Here is a 17949-nt window from a genome sequence, read left to right on the forward strand (position 1 = left end):
CCTAAAGTGGATCGGTTCCCTCGAAGGAGACAAACAAGTTTGCCAAAGATGAGGGATTGGTTAGGAGTGTATATGAGGGACCTGAGTTTAGTTGACATCTGGAAAGAGAAAGGTGACAAGCAAGACAACTTCATATTTAAAAATAAAAAACTGGGAATACAATCCAGAATTGACTACTTCCTGGAAGATCAAGGGTAATAGAAAAGACTCTAAAAGTGGTTCACCTTCCAGCTCACCTTTCAGACCATTCAGCAGTCCAGATTAAGCATGGGCGGAAAATCCGTTCTGCTCGCGGATTTTGCGGATTTTCGGTAAATTCGCAATCCGCGAACGCTCGCGAATTTACCGAAAATCCGCAAATTCGCACGCAGCGGAGTTTTTTTTCTTGGTGATACAATTTTGCAGCGTGCAGTGTAAGTTCGCAATTGCGAACATGTAGGTGCGGCGGGCAGCAACAATCTCGCACTCGCGAAATTACAAAAATTGCAATTCTGCACAACAAATCCACGAGCAAGCAGCATAGACCTTCTGAAAATGATGATTTTTATGAGAATAACTCCTCAGGTTGACATTTGCCTGCACTTTTTTGGATTTGAGGCCTTTTGACTTCTTTGGATCCCTTTTGGATTAGAAATCAACTTTCACAAGTAAGCTTGTTTGGGGCATTACAGTTGCTGTAATGCTGTTCTGCAGAAAAACGAGTTTTGCTAAACTGAAAGCACTCAGCAGGTGCAAAAGTTCAAATTCATCATTAGTAACCATTCCCTGTAGTGCTTCCTGACTGGGGCCCCTCCAGAGTTCAGTTGCTAGTTGCAACAATTGTATGACCCTGCTCTGACCCTCACAGCCGGATCATAGAATCGCTACAAGTAGGCCACAAAGGTCCTGGACACATTAATTAATCAACCCCAAATTAATTCATGTCAGTTGAAGCAGGGCAGGTGTGCTTGCTTTTTCCCCCCATAATCTGCAGTGATGATGAACCAGAGGGTGGCATTGATGTACCAAAGGGTGGCATGGGTGAAACAGAGGGTGGCAGGGGTGAAACAGAGGGTGCTGGGAACCTGTGATGATGAACCAGACGTAGAAACAACATAATCGTGACCGTTGCGAGCCGACATGTAAGTTCGCAATTGCGAACTGGTACAAAACCCTCGCAAACTGGCAGAAATCCTTGCGAACACAAAAAAAATCTGCAAATTTGCGAGAATTCGGGGATTTTGCGGATTGCGAGTTCGCAAATTCGCAAAATTCGTGAACGCCAGATTCGCAAAATTCGCCCATGCTTAGTCCAGATTACAACACAACTAAAGGACGGCTTCACGTTATCGAGATGGACAATGGATCGCACTATTCTTTTGGAACCCCAGATCATTAAACAACTTTAGCAAGAGATAGATCTATACTTTGAGAATAATAATGAGGGCGTCTCAATTCAAACCGCATGGGACGCATATAAAGCTGTGATAAGGGGAAAAATCCTCCGTTTGGCAGCATACAAATCTAGGGGTTTTAAACAAGAGATCCACAAGCTGGAATGTAGCATCGAAGCACTTGATTTGCAGATATTTGCGGATACATCTCCTTCTAGCAGACAGTGGCTGGAAGCTGACAGACTAAAACAAAAAGAAAAATTTGCAGAAATATTGGAAGATAGAGTCAGAGAGAAATGGGAAACTAGCCCACTATGAGTATGGTGAAGGTTGTGGAAAAATGCTAGCCTGGTAAACCAAAACCGATCAATCCAGAAACAAAATTGCTAGCATAGATCCCCGTAACGCACTACATAATGGGTCAGAGGAGGCTGTAATAAAACAAGAGTTTACCGCCTTCTTTTCAGATTTTATACGAAGGACTGCAACCCTGCAACTGAGGAAATAAGATACTTTCTAGATGCCCAAAATATCCCTACTCTGTCACTTGAGGAGAGAGAAAAGTTCAGCTCAGAGATAACAATCCAAGAGGTAGAAGGCGTCATAAAAAATCTAAAGAGAGGTAAAGCTGAAGGCCCAGACGCCCTTCCAAATGAATTCTATATAAACTTAAGAGATATATTGGTCCCCCCTTTAACGGTCCTTCTAAATAAAATCTTTTTGGAAAAGGGTGAACTCCCTGAGTCCTGGAATGATGCCACGATTTCCATCCTTTTAAAACCTGGTAAAAATACCTGGTAAAAATCCTAAACAATGTGAATCATATTGTTCAATATCTATCTTAAACTGTGATTATAAGATCTTCACCCAAATAATGGCAAAAAGATTGGGGAAAATAGCAGGGTAACAGATAAATACCAATCAAAAGGGCTTTGTGGCAGGAAGACACCTACAAGAGCTGGCACACAAATTAATTGGAGCAATTGACATTGCCATTAGTGAGAGTTTACCCCTATCGATAATAACCATTTATGCAGCCAAAGTGTTCGATAGAGTTAATTGGACCTATCTAATTGTAGTATTAAAGAAATGTAATCTAGGGGTTAATTTTCAGAACATGGTGGAAAAAATCTATAGCTCTCCTAGGGCAAAAATCTTAGTTAATCGCAACCTCACTGAGAACATCCAGATAAAGAGAGGAACAAGACAGGGGTGTCCCCTCTCCCTTCTGCTTTTCAACTTTTATATTGAGTCAGTGGCAGAGAGTCTTTAATATCTCCCTTTTTAATCAAGGTTGGTATAAGAAAGTGGCCCTTAATGCTGATGATCTAATGATTTTCACCAGCGACTTGAAGGAAGACCTAAAGATAATAGAAGAGACTCTGTTTAATTTCGGGAAAATCTCTGGCTATCAAATTAAGCAAGCTAAAACTGAAACCATGAGCTGGAACGAACACACTACTAGTCCTTATAACAAGGATAAAATCAGATACTTGGGTATAGATCTTGTTAAGGATCTGGGTAAGGGAGCCCAAATTAATTTTCATTGATTCGAAGTTGAAGTAAAAAAGCTGTTGAAAGTTTGGGGCGGCTAACCTTTAACGATGTTGGGTAAATCAAATATAGTCAAAATGTCAATCATACCGAAATTCACTTTCGCTTTTGGCCCCATCCCGTTAGACTTCAAGAGGGAAAATATAAAGAAAATCCAGGGAGAACTCTCGAGTTTTATCTGGTCTTCAAAAAGACCAAGAATTGCCTGGAGTAAAATAAGGAGAAGGAAAGAACAGGGGGGAATTGCTAGCCCTGACCTCTTGGAATTTTGTAGAGCCTTCCAATTTAAATCCAGTAGGACGCTGCTAGGCCTATATAATAATTACCCACTGTATCTCCAGATAATGACCAAAAGAACTAGACATTTTCTATTTAAATTCGGTCACCCGAAATACTTCAAAAAGGTGAAACTGAAGATATTAAAGTCAGCCGCTAAATCGTGGTATTGTATAAGATCTACCTTGGATATCCCCTATTTCAGTGACTTGGCCCGATATGGGATTCGCCGGGTACCCCGGAGTGCCTCAGAGACAAACTTGTGCTCCCTTTAAAACAGCAGGAATAACAGAGTGGGGGCAACTTTTGTCTCAGAACAAAATATTGGATTGGGAGATTTTATCCCAAAAAACAAATGCTTCACTATCAAAGTTTAAATATTATCAACTTTCAAGTTGGGCGAAATCATTAAAAGAAGTCAGAAAAGGAAGTCACTCTCTAGAACTAAAGATGCTGGATAAGGACCCCTTCCAGAAAGAAATCTCCTATTGGTATTGGGCCTTAATCTCAGCCGGGGAGGAGGAATTCCGGATTCCAGAGAAAACATGGGGAATGAACTGCCGACAATGGATATAAACAACCTATGGCAAGTATCAATGAGCAAATGCTGGTCAATTGTAACATCTGCCGCTTTAAAGAGAAATCATTTATTTACCACTCATAGAGCGTATTGGACACCGATAAAGCTGTCCAAATTTAACGGGTCCACAGTGAAGAGCTGCCCGAAATGCGGACTACACATGTTCCGGCAGTGCCCCCATCTCGATGGTTTCTGGAATGATGTGGGTAAGACACTAGAGGAGGTATTGGGAAGACATCTAATTGTAAGTATTGATTTAGTAATCTTTGGGGTGATGGGATCAAATGTGTTAGAAAAAATAACCAAAAATAAATAATTTGGATAAAAAAACGAAAATTACCGTTTAAGAAGTATAAATTTTGGGAGATATGGGAAAAATATCATATGGGATAATTACAGAGAATTTCCTCTGTAAGGTCGTAGTAGCGTGGACTGGTCTTTTCTCTCTCTTAAGTCCAATGATTATGTGTTAGCAATGCAAAATCAGGTGAAGGCCTGTAAGAGTATCCAAAATGGCTAGCTCAACCCCCTTGGAAAATCCTTCTTCAAAGTAAATGGAAGTAAGGGGATCCTTTTTTTCTTTAAAGCTTGAGGGGTACTGCCTAGACCCAGCACCAAGGCAGTGAAGGTAAAGGATGGAAAGAAAAGGGACCCCGAAAACTCCTTACTATTAATGTTGCACAATGAGGACAAAAAAAAAGAAAATGCTACATTTCAAAAGAGCACATTTTGATAAAACATTTGAATTAGCAGACAATGGCAATCTTAAGAGGCATTTCATAGCTTCATACAGATTTTTGACCCCCCACTCCATCACAGTCTGCCTCTCTCACAGTCAGTAAGTCTCTCGCTCTCAGTCAGTCAGTCTCTCTATCAGTCAGTCAGTCTCTCTCTCTCTCTCTGTCAGTCAGTCTCTCTCTCTCTGTCAGTCAGTCTCTCTATCTTTAAAGAGCAACATACAATGGTCCAGCACACCGACTGTAATTGTAATTCACAATAAAGATAACAATTTTTTCATATATATTTGCAGAGCTCATTCCATACAAATGAGAGTTGTTCAGTGGAGTTGTTTGAAGTATATTCTTTATTCATAAATTGTCTTCCAGTGAGATAAAAAGACCATAGCCAACGCGTTTTCGTCCTTCTTGGACTTCTTCAGGGCAGATGAAACATTTTCTTGTGGTCTGTACACTTTCTCTATAGTATCTAACTTGTAGGACTCGATATGACTCTAATATATCTTAAGAATTTTTTTTCTTGTATAATGATAATGTGATTCAAGAATTTCTCGCACTAGTGGGTCAGTTCCAGTCAACCGTCCTCATTCCCTAATAAGCGCAGATACGTGGTTTAGCCGGCACCATAGCGTGGCATCCATCGCGGTCGAGCTAGATAAAGGACTTACTGAGGATAGGTGCAATTGTGCTTGGCCCCAAACCCCATTCGTTTTGTATTGTAGTCTCTCTATCTCTGTCAGTTAGTCTCTCTCTCTCTGTCAGTCAGGCTCTCTCAGTCAATCAGTCTCTTAGTCTGTCAGTCTCTCTCAGTCAGTCCGTCTCTCCCTCTCTTTCTGCCAGCCGCTCTCTCTCTCTCTCTCTCTTAGTCTCTCTTTCTCTTTCTCTCAGTCAGTCTCTCTCTGTCTCTCAGTCAATCTCTCTTAGTCAGTCTCTCTATCTCTGTCAGTCAGTCTCTCTCCTCTCTGTCAGTCTCTCTCTCTCTGTCAGTCTCTCTCTAATTTTCAAGTCTCTCTCTCTCTCAGTCAGTCAGTCTGTCTCTCAGTCTCTCTCTCTCTCAGTCTCTCTCTCTTTCAGTTAGTCTCTCTTTCAGCCAGTCTCTCTCTTAGTCAGTCTCTCTCTCTTTCTCTCTGTCAGTCTATCTATCAGTCAGTCTCTCTCTTTTTGTCAGTCTCTCTCTGCCAGTCAGTCAGTATCTCAGTCTACCAGTCAGTTAGTCAGTCTCTCTTTCTACTCTCTCTCCACTCTCTCTCTCTCTCCATTCTCTCTCTCCACTCTCGCTCTCTCTCTCTTCTCTCTCTTTCTCCACTTTCTCTCTCTCTCTCCACTTTCTCTTTCTCTCCACTTTCTCTCACTCACTGAGAGACCATGGGTACATTACCTGCAAGGTCCACAGGCGCCAAGGAAGGCGGCGGCCCGCAGGCCGCACTATGAGTACCACGGTCCTAGACCAACGACAGTAGTCCACTGTCAGTGAAATGATGGCATGCTTGGGGGGAGCATCTATCCAGGTCACAGGACAGGTCCAGGACCTTTTTAATGACAAGGGGCAGGCCTACACCTCTGCACACACTAGATTAGAGTGAAACCACAACCAAAGTAAAAAAACGGATACCAGATGAAATCATTTGGGGACGTAAGGCAGGAGAACACATCTGTACAACCTGCAGGGGGCATTCCCATCCCGACAGGGTGCGCCAGTCATCCCCTAGGACTTACCTAGAAAATACAAAAAGAATGCTAGCCTGTAACAGTTCTTCCTTCTACAACAAGTTAAATCAATCCTGAGCTCAAATGTCCACGGACTCGATAATTCTCGCTTCGGTGCCTGACCTAATCATGGGTTCACACTCTGCAACTCTGGGCATTAAGCTTGCTTAATCTCCACAACGGCCCCCCGCGGCGGGATGCCTGGTTTTCACATTGGGGATGCCCAGTAGGGGTTATCTCACAGGGAAAAGCCAGGACGGGTTCCCAAGGCAAGCACTTAGAGACCCCTGGATAAGCGCTATATAAATTTAATATACAATACAATACAATACAATACACTGTTCCAGGAAATGCATCATTGACACCAATGTTCAATTCGACAATATCTCAAGCTGTAATTGATAACATTTTTGCACCGCTAGGTCATCGCAAGCACCTGGTTTTCCTTTCCCCTGGTGCCTCTTTTGTGCATTCCTACTGCGCGATCGTGCAACAGGAATGCCCACTAGAGCCAGGGATTTTTTTTTTAAAGCGCAATTGAATTTCGATGTTTGGGGGAGTGGCCCCTTAGGCAAGGGTCGCTCCCCTATGGGCCCTATATTTTTGTGTGCCGATTTTTAATTTATGTGTGTTTTTTTTGTTGTTTGGGGGAGCGGCCCCTTAGGCAAGGGTCACCCACCTTATGGGAATCATTTTTTTGGATTTGTCTGCCCCCCTGGGGGTGGGGGGCAGATTTCTCATATAGTTTATACAAAAATGCCAACTGGACTACCAGGGAGTGTTTGTTGGGGAGTGGCCCCTTGGGCAAGGGTCACTCAGCTTAGGGGGCCATGTTTGTTTGGTTTGGGGGAGGAGCCCCATTTGGCAAGGGTCGCTCCCCTAATAGGGGCTATTAATTTAGGCTTTGTCTGCCCCGTTGGGGGGCAGATTTCTTATATAATTAAAAAAAAAATGCCCACTGGACCACCAGGGAATAATTGTTGGGGAGTGGCCCCTTGGGCAAGGGTCACTCCCCTTAGGGGGCCATGTTTGTTTTGTGTGGGGGAGCGGCCCCTTTGGCAAGGGTTGCTCCCCGTATGGGGCAAATAATTTAGGCTTTGTCTGCCCCCCCTAGGGGGGCAGATTTGTTATATAATAAAAAGAAATTGCCACTGGACCACCAGGGATTGTTTGTTTGGGAGTGGCCCCTTGGGCAAGGGTCACTCTCATTTAGGGCCCACTAGGCCTCCAGGGTGGAGAAGGACCCCTTGGGCAAGGGTCGCTCCCCTTTTGGCTCAATATTTGTGGCTGTCTCTGGCCCCCAGGGGGCCAGATCGCCATTTTTTTTGTACAAATTAGGCCCAAGACCACCAGGGATTTGTTTGTGGGCAGTGGCCCCTTGGGCAAGGGTTGCTCTCCTTTTGGGAGCATTAATTAATTTGTAGTGCCACTAGGCCACCAGGGTTTTTTTATGATTGAGAGCAGCCTCTTGGACATGGGTCGCTCCCGTTTGTGGGAGGATGATTGTGGCCATTTCTGCTCTCTTTGGGTGGCAGAATAGCAGTATGTGTTTAGGACCATCTGCCCCCAAGGGTAGCAGAAGCCAGTAGACACCAGGGCTTTTGAAATTTTTGTGTTGAGGAGTGGCCTCAAGGGCAAGGGTTGCTCCCCTTTTACGGAGTGAATATTTAATTTATACTCTTAGGCCCACCTACCTCATAGCTTGGCTGCTGGATTGTGTGTGGACAGGTGCTTTATTTGCAAATTTGATTGTTATGTTTTTTTCTCCTTTTTATTCTAGTGTAAAACTTTTGCTTCCTGTCTGCGGTTTCGACAGTGGTGATTCTGCAGTTTTGCGTAGTTGCATTTTTTTGGTAAGAAAAACATGTTTGTTGTATTTGCTCCAAATGAGTAATATTGTAATGTATGAATGAATTTCTTTGTAGGTGGTGTCATAATGGCAGCATATTTAGTTAGTGTTTTGAACTAGAAATTCTTTGCGATGTGTTTTGCATGGTCTTATGTGCAATTCTTTTTGCTTTCTTTTTTAGGGGGATATTGTTGATCCATACTGTGTTTGTGCAGAATAGGTGGTGGTGAGTTGTTTAGCTGCCTCTGGCAAGTGAATGGTATCATTTTTGAGTATATATGTGTTTTTGATAAAGGTGCTTTTTGTTTATTACTTATTTTACATAGTGTTTGTTGTTGTTGTCTTTTTTGACAAGTGACCTTTATTAGTAATCATTATGGCTAGCCGTAGAATGACTGCTCAGCAGGTGGTTGGTATGCTTCTTGAATCTTGCTCGGAGCATGATTATGAGACTGACAGTGCGTCTGAGCGAGAGGAGGTAGGAGAAGATTCTGGCAGTGAGTTTTCTCTCCACATGAAATCATCAGATGATGAAGGTTCTCTCAGTGCAGATGAAGGTACTCTTCGTGTTGATGAAGCAACTCTCAGTGCAGATGAAGTGCCTGTTTTAGAGGAGGAAACAGCTGTGCCAATGGTGCAAGAGGCATCTGGATTGCAGCCTGAGGCTGCTAGGCTTCCTACAGGAAGTGCTGGACTCTGGGTTGATCCAAACATGGTGCAGCCGGTGTTGCCTGCCTTTAGCGGTGATGCAGGGTGTAGAATGGATTGTGAATTTTTTTTGCCTATTCAGTTTTTTCCGTTGTTTATGGATGATGTATTTTTGGGTGAGATTGTTGACCAGACTAATTTGTATGCTGAACAGTTTTTGAGGGACAACAGTGACAAACTTAGGCCCCAGTCTAGAGCTACCCGGTGGACTCCCACAAATCTGAAAGAGATTAAGAAGTTTTGGGGTTTGACTTTATTGATGGGTGTGGTAAGGAAGCCAAACCTGGCTTCATATTGGTCTACTAGCCCCTTGTTGGAAACAGCCATATTTCCTGCAGTTATGACTCGTAATCGGTATTTACTTTTGCTACGTATGCTGCATTTTGTTGATAATTCTATGGTGTTGCCACAAGATCACCCTGACTGTGACAGTCTTTTTAAGATTCTGCCAGTTCTTGATCACTTTGTAGATCGAGTTTCTGAGATCTATATTCCTGGGAAAGAAACATCTATTGATGAGTCTTTGGTCTTGTTCAAGGGCCGTTTGGTTTTTAGGCAGTACATCCCTAGCAAGAGAGCACGCTATGGAATTAAGCTGTATATGTTGTCTGAGAGTAGGACAGGATATGATTTTAATTTTCGTGTGTACACTGATAGAGATTCTGCTATTGACCCCCCAGGATGTCCGTCCACGTTTGAAGTTTCAGAGAAAATTGTGTGGGATCTTGCTAGAAGACTGTTTAACAGAGGCCACCATTTTTACCTTGATACCTTCTACACTGCTGTGCAATTATTTAAGGAATTGTTTAAAATGGACACTTTTGCATGTGGCACAATCCGCTCTAACCGTAAAAGTAATCCGAAAGAGCTTGTTTGCAACAAACTTCAGAGGGGACAGTGCAGTTCTTTGCGTAGTGATGAACTACTAGCTATGAAATTTGTGGACAGGAGGGATGTGTACATACTGACTACTATCCATGATGAGAGTACTTCACCTGTGGCTGTTTGGGGTCAGGTTGCTGAAGTGCACAAACCTGTGTGCATTCTAGACTACAATAAGCACATGGGTGGTGTTGACAAAGTAGATCAGAGGTTGGAACCTTACACTGCTATTCAGAAGGCTATGTTTGGTATAAGAAGTTGGCCATCCATCTCTTTGAATTAGCAAGTTTCAATGCTTTTATTGTGTTCAAGGAGTGTTCTCCTGCGTCAAAGTTGACATTTCTTCAGTTTCAGCACTCTGTGATAGCTAGCCTTGTTCTTGTGGAACAGGCAAGTGTTCCTGGATATGGAGTGATGGAGGATGTGGTTCGATTGAAAGATCGCCACTTTCCATATTGAATTCCTCCCACATCTTCAAAAGACTTTCCCACTAGGAAATGTAGAGTCTGTTAGCGAAGAGGTTTGCAGAAGGAGTCTCGCCTTTTCTGCCCCGGGTGTCCTTCTAACCCTTGGCTGTGTGGGCCTGTTTGTTTTAGAGCGTACCACACACAAAAGAAATTTTGGAAGCATCCATGAGTGGTAAAGTGAACTACCTGGTCTGTATTGTTTAAAAAAAATATTCAGTTTCAAGGTTGGCATTAGTGCAATGTATTTCGTTTCAGATTTTATGTTAGTAGATTTGTATTTATTTGCAATTTGTTTGTGTATGTTTTGTATATAAAATCCTAAATGTGATGGTGGTGTGCGTGGATTGGCGCTTGGCTGGCAGTGTGCGTGGATTGGCGCTTGGCTGGCAGTGTGCGTGGACTGGCGCGTGACTGGCAGTGTGCTTGGACTGGTGCTTGGCTGGCGGTGTGCGTGGACTAGCGGTCGGCTGCCAGTGTGTGAGTAGTGACTTGCTGCTGGTCACTACACACACTGCTAGCTAAGCGCCACTTCACGCAATCCATCAGTTTGTGTAGTTGCTGTGTCAGGAATGTGGGCGTGTGGAAGTGATGGGCCCTTAAATGGCGCTGTCTGCTGGTGTGAGTGTTGTAAAGGGATGGGTCCGCGGCTGGCGGCGTGAATGTTTTGTATGTGTCACACATATGAAAGGTGTATGAATGGCCTTTAAAGAGGTGGGTGCTTTGTCGTGGCTTTACAGCTCACGAGCTGTGAGTCAATGGTTCAGTTTCTCATCCTTTTAATTATTAACAGTGCATTTCATTTTTGTGAAATCACTTGCTAATACAATTGTATATAGTGAACCATTACTCACCCTCGTGCCAAATCCAACCAGTATGTGTGTGTGCTTTAGGATGATATGGCTGTGCAGTCATATTTGTCTTTTTTGTCTTTCTGAAGCAGGGTGTACCTTGTCCCTTTTTAGGGCTCGTCCCTTTCTATTTCGAAGAAATAGATCAGGGGTGAGCCCTCATGTCGCTGATCTGCTTCTTTCCCCAAAGGCTCGCTTCAGGCAGCTGATTGGCTCTCTTCAAGGATTGCCAACAGTTCATGGGAATCTAATCACATGACAAGCTCCTCGTGGACGAGCTTGCCCAAGCCTTCCCCCTGCCAGCAGCATGTGCAACATCAAAGGCTTAATTGCATCAGACCCATTTGCTCCCCAATCTCCTCCCATCTCCCACGGCCGTCCTTTCTGCCCACCAGCACTTCAGTTCTGTCCCTCCTCCCCCCTAATTACATCCCTGTTCACGGCCCTGTCTCTCTCTGGCTCGCACTTTACTTTTCTCTCTCTCTCTCTCTCTCTCTCTCTCCTTTTGCCCCCTCCTGCTCACGCTTTACTTTTTCTTCCAAATGTGGTACAGCGTGAAACAGCCACCATCTTGTTTTATCCATGTCTCTTCTTGTTAGGTTTCGCTGCAAAGCATGGCTTTACATCGCTCTCCATCAGAGCCTCCTCTCCGCCCCCTTCCCTGCTGCTGCTAACATCGCACTCCCTCCTCCCCCTCCCTTTTCATCAGCTTTAATCAGGCTCATCTGCTGCTGCCACTCTCCCCTCCCTTCTCGCCCAGTCCTTCTTGTTATAGTTAGCCAGTGAGGATTTGTATTTCTCTCGTGGTTCAGACTCATCAACAATTGTGCATACTTCAGACTGTAAACATGCTCATTTAAAACAGAAACCCAGCTAGCTGCCTTGTACACTTGGGGGTATTACTTTAAATTGATTTGTACTTTCGGGATAAAGGTATTTCTTTCCACCCAATTGCCAAACGCGTTCCGCGGGACAGGGGGGGTTGGCACTACACCGCAACACACTCCAGCCGCAGGGGCCGGTGCCGATGAAATTAGCTCTGTTCTCGTGTGACTGCAGCGGGAGAGGGAAAGAGGGAAGAAATAAATAACAATGGGGATACAGTACTGATGGTGTCAACAGAAACTGCAAAATCAAAACATGGTGTCACTGCCGACGGCGCATAGTCAAATAAATCGCAATCCTGATGAGAAAAAAGTTTGAGATGCTACCATCACGCAAAGAATTAGTGTTATAGCAACACCGTTTTGTTTTCACATCTGTAACGCGACAGATATGAGTGCCACTGTTTGCGCTACACACAGACTTGGGCAACTTTCAGTGATTAAAAACCAACGCCTCCAATATCCCACATTCGATGTGGAGAAGTGTGGCTCAGGGGTTAGAGGTGGCAGACCCGGAAGCTGAGATCGGCCCTGGACCAGGGTTCAATTCCCCGCCTCGGCGGGTCTTCGGCTCAAAAATTCCACGGACTCGACAATTCTCGCTCTGGTGCCTACTTGACTCACGGGTTCACACTCTGCGACTCTGGGCAATAGCTTGCTTAATCTCCACAACGGCCCCTCGCGGTGGGATGCCTGGCTTTCACCTTGTGGATACCCTGCTGGGGTTATCTCACAGGGGAATACCAGGACGGGTTCCCTAAGCAAGCGCTTAGATACCGGGTCGGTGATATAAATACATGTACATTTACATGTTTACACAGCAACAGCATTAAGAAGTAAATGACAGCATGCTTTCAAACTCAACATCTTTGCAAACATGCTATAGAGAGGCCAGCAGTGCCACTCATATCAAAGCATCTGGTGTGAGCGAAGCAAAGCTTGCCCCTTCATCCAGGCAGAGCTGCTGGAAGAAGCAGCGCACCGGACTGGAGGTAGCCACGAAAATCCATACACAACTGCTTTCCTGCTTCCATCACTCCCCTTCAGACCTGACATGTATGTTCCGCTTCCGTTTCAGACACCCCAGTGTACAGACAATACCACATATCAGAGGGAAGCCATTCTCCTAGCCTTGCCACTGTAGGGACGTGGGGCTTTGCACTGAGGAGACCCGTGATAACAGAGGGGCTGGTCCAGCCACACAGAAGTGTACATGGCAATATTTTGGAAAAGAAAAATTGAAGATTTTTTTTAAATAATCGGGATTATGTATTTCTCCTATTAACCTCTTCTGCTGCCTACATCAGTCTATTGGCATGTATGGTGACCTGCAAGTGTGCTGCTGCAGGAGTGGATATCAGAAATACTAATATAGATTTTTTCCTTGCCTGTCAGGAGCACAGAGAAATTGCTATGGCAGGTAGAGAGAACGTGATAAAAAGGGGGCCTGCAGGAGCAGTTTACTGGCAGTTCATAATTCGAGTAAAACAAGACCAGTCCTTGCTGTCTGAAGCCGCCAAGGAATCTGGTTTTTGCAGGCAGCAATCAGCAGGTGGAAGTCTATCCTTGAAATCGGTAGCCTCCCGCCTGATTCGGGGATGTTGACATGTATGCTTAAGTCCGGCACACAAAGGCGTGGTGCAGTTGCACACTCGAGGCCCTTTAAAGCTGCTCGCCCAAACCCGGGAACCCTGCCTAATGTCACAGCACCAAGCTTGTTATTTTTTTGCGTGCAACTGGCATAGCGCTCAATAGGCCATAAGACCGGCATCTCCGCGCTTTTGTTTGTCCACCCCTATCCGACTTGTTTCATTTCGCTAATGCTTGTTTTTTGTTTTCCTTGAAGCTCTTTTTTTGCACCCATCCCTTCTCGCTTTGCATTGAGCCCCCCCCTGACCCCTGCCACCCTCACTCGGCACAAACACAACCTCACCCTTAATAAGGCGACAATGCCTCTTCAATACTTACTCATCCCTTGCATCATTTGCTGATTGGCTGTCCGAATGCAGCAGACATTGTACCTCAGATTGCAAACAGATTCGCACCCCTGCTGACTCCGGGAACTCCGCCTCCCTGCCCCCTTAATGCAGCCAGCGCCAGAGCATTCCAAATCCTGTTCCAACAATTGGACAAATAATTAGAGAAACACTCGTTTTTTGGGGGGAAAGGTCACATTGGGTTGTTTAAAGAACATGTCTGTCTTTAGAAGAAAGGGCCACTAACCAGATGACTCCCTGTCATCAAGGACACCGTGTTGTAGTCATGGGATTTTATTTAACTCTGCAATGAATTCTGGGACTTGTAGTCAAGATGCTCATATTGGATGCACGTTCTATTTCGTAGACATTTGAAGGGGGAAACCCAGGACAGAAACATTGAGTTCCTATTAATGATGCGAAGTCGTATGGTAATCTTATCATACATACAATACAGTAAAGGTGTACTGATGCCATGTCTGTGCCTGTCAAGCACACAGCGCTGCTTGCACACAGTAAAGTTGTCCCAGCAAGTTTGTGAGGCAGATTAAAAAAAATATTAATAGAGGCGGTCAGGTGGCCCAATTTTTAATATTAATACATCTAAGTCATGTAAATATAACACATATTGCCTTACAAATGCTATAGGTGTCACGTTTGCAAAAGTTAACACTATTGGCATTGTAAATGACAAAGTTATTAATTTCGCTATTTTCAAAACAAAAACATAAATAAAAAATGTGTCATTTACAATACTAATACCTCTAACTTTACTAATGCTGCACTGGGGCACTGGGGAGGAGTTGGGAGGGGGGGACTGTTCATCTGGCTCCACACCATGGTGGGCGAGGGCTACCGACCTTTGTAGGGCTATCTCGTAGGACCTTCCAATGTCACCCTTATCCTTAGGAACATGGAATGTGAAAGAGCTTAACTCCCCCCAAAAACGCCAGAAGGTCTGGAAGTATATCATTGATCATCATCTCGATACTGGGCCTCCAAGAAACCCACCTGCCCAAAAAAGAGGATTCCCGCCTTAAACACAAGATGTTCCCATTAATCTAAAGATACTACGCCGCCACGAAACACAGGGGGGTGGCCCTTATGTTCCGTTCAACCCTACACTTCCAACCAACCTATGGGGGTGTCGAGTGACAGAGAGGGACGCTGGGTCATGGTTAAAGGCCTCTTGAGAGGTAGACTCTGCACATTTCTTGTCCTGTACGCACCTAACACAGGGCAAAACGCCCTTCTACATACGCTGCTGAAGGTCGTTGTTGATTTTGTAGAGGGGCCGTTGATTGCTATGGGAGTCTTTAACATGGTATGGCAACCGGACTTAGATAGCACACACTCCGAAAGATCAGCTACGGGCGTGTTCTCCCCCGACACGCAGCAACGGATTTCTGACCTGGGCCTTGTTGACGCCTGGCACTTCCTGTACCCCCAATCCAGAGATTTCACCTTCTTCTCCCACGTCCATCGCACCTATTCAAGGATCGACCACTTCTTAGTGAGCCAGTCTCTGCGGGGAGATCTGAGGGAGGCCAAGATTTACCCACTATCCGTTTCTGACCACAGCTTACTTGCGATAGGACTCCAGTGGGGTGTGCGGAATAACGGTAGCTCCAAGTGCTACTTCCCAGCTTCCCTGGTTCGGGACAAACCTTCATGCACCTCCTTACGGGGACTTATTAACGAGTTCTTCACACTCAATGCCCCAGGAGACACATCAATGTACACCACGTGGGATGCCTTCAAGGCGCATCTTTGTGGACACTGCATTGCACTGAATGCCGCTTTTAATCGGCAGCGCAGTCGGGAGCGGGAACTCCTAGAGGCAGAACTCTCATTCTTAGAGCAGGCGCACAAGGAGAATCCCTCCAGGTTGGGACTCAGGCAACTAACGGCCGTCAGGGGTAAACTCCGGGCCCACTATGACAACAGAGCTGAATACACCCTGCTGAAACTGCGGAGGCTCTCTTACTCCCAGGGCAATAAGGTGGGGAGGCACCTGGCCAGACAGCTGCGGGATAAAAGGGAACGTGAGTACATTGGGGGTATTCTGACTGCACGGGGTGAGGTGACACATCAGGATGAGACTAAGGCGGAGCTCTTAGGGGCCTTCTACAAATCCCTTTATACAGGGGAGCGCCTGGAGGCTACAGCCCAAGCCGAGTATCTGCAGGGGCTGACGTTGCCTCAGGTGTCGGCAGAATGGAATGAGGCACTGTCCGCCCCCTTCTCCAGGGACGACGTGCTGACAGCCATTAAGGCCTTAAAACCCCACAAGACCCCGGGGGCGGATGGGTATACGGCCATCTTCTATAAAACTTTTGCCTCTGAATTATGACTGCACCTGGTACAACTATTTAATCACATGGCTGAAGAGGGCGGAACCTCCCGCACCATGGCGGAAGCATTTATTTCCGTCATCCCTAAGCCCGGTAAAAACCCTAGTCAATGCGCGTCCTATAGGCTGATTGCCCTCCTGAATCTGGACGCAAAGCTCTATTCCTCCATCATCGCCCACCGGCTCAACTATCTTATGCCCGCAATTATAGACCCGGATCAGTCGGGGTTTATTAAAGGGCGCCAGACCCATGATAATACAAGGAGGGTGGTACACCTTATTGAGAAAGCAACTAAATTTAAAATCCCAGCGGTCCTGGTGGGCCTCGATGCCGAGAAGGCGTTCGACAGGGTGGACTGGGGATTCCTGTTCAGCACCCTGGCTGCATTCGGCTTCTCCTCCAAATTCATAACAATGATACGAGCGAACTATCTCTCCCCCCGTTCTCGAGTGGTGGTGAACGGTCATTTCTCTCCATTATTTGACCATTCCAGAGGCACTAGGCAGGGGGGCCCCCTGTCACCGCTGCTATTCGCCCTTAGCATTGAACCTCTGGCAGTGTCAATGAGAGCTAACCCTGACATCTGTGGGATACCCTTCACTGGGGAATCCCACAAGATTACTCTCTTTGCGGATGATGTTCTCCTTTCCCTATCAGATCCGGCTCATTCTCTCCCTCATGTGCAGGCGGCATTGACGCGCTTTGAAGCAGTAGCCGGTTTCAAGGTCAACTATGACAAATCCTATGTCCTCAACCTTCCGATCCCCCAATCGGACATCCCCCATCTTAAGTCACTCACCCCCTTGCCATGGACAAACTCCTCCATTCAATATTTGAGCATCCACTTGACCCCCACATTGGGGAAACTGTACTCTGCTAACTTCCCCCCGCTACTTGCTAAGATCCAGTCAGATCTGGCCAGATGGAAACCCATGTTCATCTCCTGGCTTGGGAGGATCCATGCGATCAAAATGACCTCCTCAAGAAGCTCTTATACCTTTTCCAGGCCCTTCCTATAGACCTTGACGCAGAATTCTTTCGGCAGGTGCGGTCAATGATGCTGCGCTTCATTTGGCAAGGGGGCCGCGCGCTTCTCTTTCACCGTCCTACGCAGACCGAGGAAGGAGGGAGGTGTGGGACTGCCATACATGCATATGTATTATAAAGCAGCGCAACTCCGCATGCTGGTCGAGTGGTCACAGCGAGAATCAGAAAAACACTGGCTGCATATGGATAGAAGCGTGGCGGGGAGGTCGATTTGGGATTTGGCGTGGCGACCCAAATGTGACCGACCAAAGAATGTTTACCTCAGCACCCCACTAGCACCGTTCTGAAGGTCTGGGACTCTGTCTCTAAAGATGATAGATGGACCACCTTTCCCTCCCCCTTCACGCCCATACACTTCAATCCTGCCTTCCCCCCAGCATCCCTTGAGGGGCCCTTCAGAGCTTGGAACGACGGAGGGTTTCTAGCTCTCACGCATCTGTTCCACAATTATGACCCACTCAACTTTAAGAATTGCAAGAGGGACTACGAGGTATTGGAGACCAAGCTATACCATCACGCTCAACTACTACACTGGGCGCTCTTGCCCCAGGTGCGTGAGGCGGCCACCCAACCCCTCACGCCATTCGAGGCCTTTCTGACCAAGACTGCATTCATGAAGCGGGCAATCACTTTCATCTATGGGTACCTCCTCACCACCGCTACTTCCCCTAGGCCCAGGTATATGCATATGTGGGAAGGGATCCTCC

The sequence above is a fragment of the Lissotriton vulgaris genome, chromosome 8 (assembly GCF_964263255.1).
Source record: "Lissotriton vulgaris chromosome 8, aLisVul1.2, whole genome shotgun sequence".
Lineage (NCBI taxonomy): Eukaryota > Metazoa > Chordata > Amphibia > Caudata > Salamandridae > Lissotriton > Lissotriton vulgaris.